Here is a 1,940-nt window from a genome sequence, read left to right as displayed (position 1 = left end):
GAGTTCGGGCCGCGGGGGCCGGGGACGGGCTCCGGCGGGCCGCGCGGTGGAGGAAAGAGAGAGAGGGTGACGTGGCGCGCTCCGGTTGGCTGGGCGGCACGGCGGACGTTGTCCGGCCGACGCGGACGCGTCCGGCGCGGCGCGGAGGGAGAGGGTTAGGGTTCGTCTGTGATTTCGTTTTTCGGGGGAGATGGAGTTTTATAGGTAGAGGGAGCTAGGAGACTCCAAATGAGGTGCGGTTTTCTCCCACACGATCGTGATCGAATGAACTAGAGCATGGAAGAGAGTTTGGTGGGTTTTGGGCTGGTTTTGGAGGGGTTTTTTGCTGGACACTTAAATGGACTTTGCGGATGCCCGGTTAACCCTTGGAGTACCAAACGACCTCCGAATGGAACGAAACTTGACCGGTAGTCTCTGGGTGGTATAAGAAGACCACTAGACAAGCCTCGGTACATTCCGAGAAAGTTTGACACACGCACACGAAAGAAAACAAGAGGGGTGCACCGGAGGAGATAGGAGCGCCGGATTGGAAAACGGACAACGGGGAAAATGCTCGGATGCATGAGACGAACACGAATGCAAATGCAATGCACATGATGACATGATATGAAAATGCATGACAAGACAAAATACAAGACGAAAGACAAAACCCGACAACGGAGGGAAAAACATAACACATAGCCGGAAATGGCAAGAGTCGGAGTTACAAATATGGCAAGTTACATGCGGGGTGTTACAACCATCCATATTGCACTTGTATCACCATCTCTTCGCCGAACTAGTGCACCTATACAATTTACCATTGTATTGGGTGTGTTGGGGACACAAGAGACTCTTTGTTATTTGGTTGCAGGGGTTCTTGAGAGAGACCATCTTCATCCTACGCCTCCCACGGATTGATAAACCTTAGGTCATCCACTTGAGGGAAATTTGCTACTGTCCTACAAACCTCTGCACTTGGAGGCCCAACAACGTCTACAAGAATAAGGTTGGGTAGTAGACATCAGCTTGTCAACGGGGTTGTGCATGATGAGAGCATTCTTGTGTGACAAAAATGGAGCATGACTGAACTATATGATTTTGTAGGGATGAACTTTCTTTGGCCTTGTTATTTTGAGAAGACATAATTGCTTAGTTAGTATGCTTGAAGTATTATTATTTTTATGTCAATATTGAACTTTTATCTTGAATCTTTCGGATCTGAATATTCATACCACAATTAAGAAGAATTACATTGAAATTATGCCCAGTAGCATTCCACATCATAAATTCTGTTTTTATCATTTACCTAGTCGAGGACGAGCAGGAATTAAGCTTGGGGATGCTTGATACGTCTCCTGCGTATCTATAATTTTTGATTGCTCCATGCTATATTATTGTCTGTTTTGGACATTATTGGGCTTTATTATACACTTTTATATTATTTTTGGGACTAACCTATTAACCGGAGGCCCAACCCAGAATTGTTGTTTTTTGCCTATTTCAGAGTTTCGCAGAAAAAGAATATCAAATGGAGTCCAAACGGAATGAAACCTTCGGGAACGTGATTTTCGGAACGAACGTGATCCAGAGGACTTGGACCCTACGTCAAGACATCAACCAGGAGGGCACGAGGTAGGGGGCGCGCCCTCCACCCTCGTGGGCCCCCTGTTGCTCCACGGACGTACTCCTTCCTCCTATATATACCTACGTACCCCCAAACTACCAGATACGGAGCCAAAAACCTAATTCCACCGCCGCAACCTTCTGTACCCGTGAGATCCCATCTTGGGGCCTGTTCCGGAGCTCCGCTGGAGGGGGCATGGATCACGGAGGGCTTCTACATCAACACCATAGCCTCTCTGATGATGTGTGAGTAGTTTACCTCAGACCTTCGGGTCCATAGTTATTAGCTAGATGGCTTCTTCTCTCTTTTTGGATCTCAATACAATGTTCTCCCC

The sequence above is a fragment of the Triticum aestivum genome, chromosome 3D, assembly GCF_018294505.1.
Source record: "Triticum aestivum cultivar Chinese Spring chromosome 3D, IWGSC CS RefSeq v2.1, whole genome shotgun sequence".
NCBI lineage: Eukaryota > Viridiplantae > Streptophyta > Magnoliopsida > Poales > Poaceae > Triticum > Triticum aestivum.
This window is presented reverse-complemented; position numbering follows the sequence as displayed.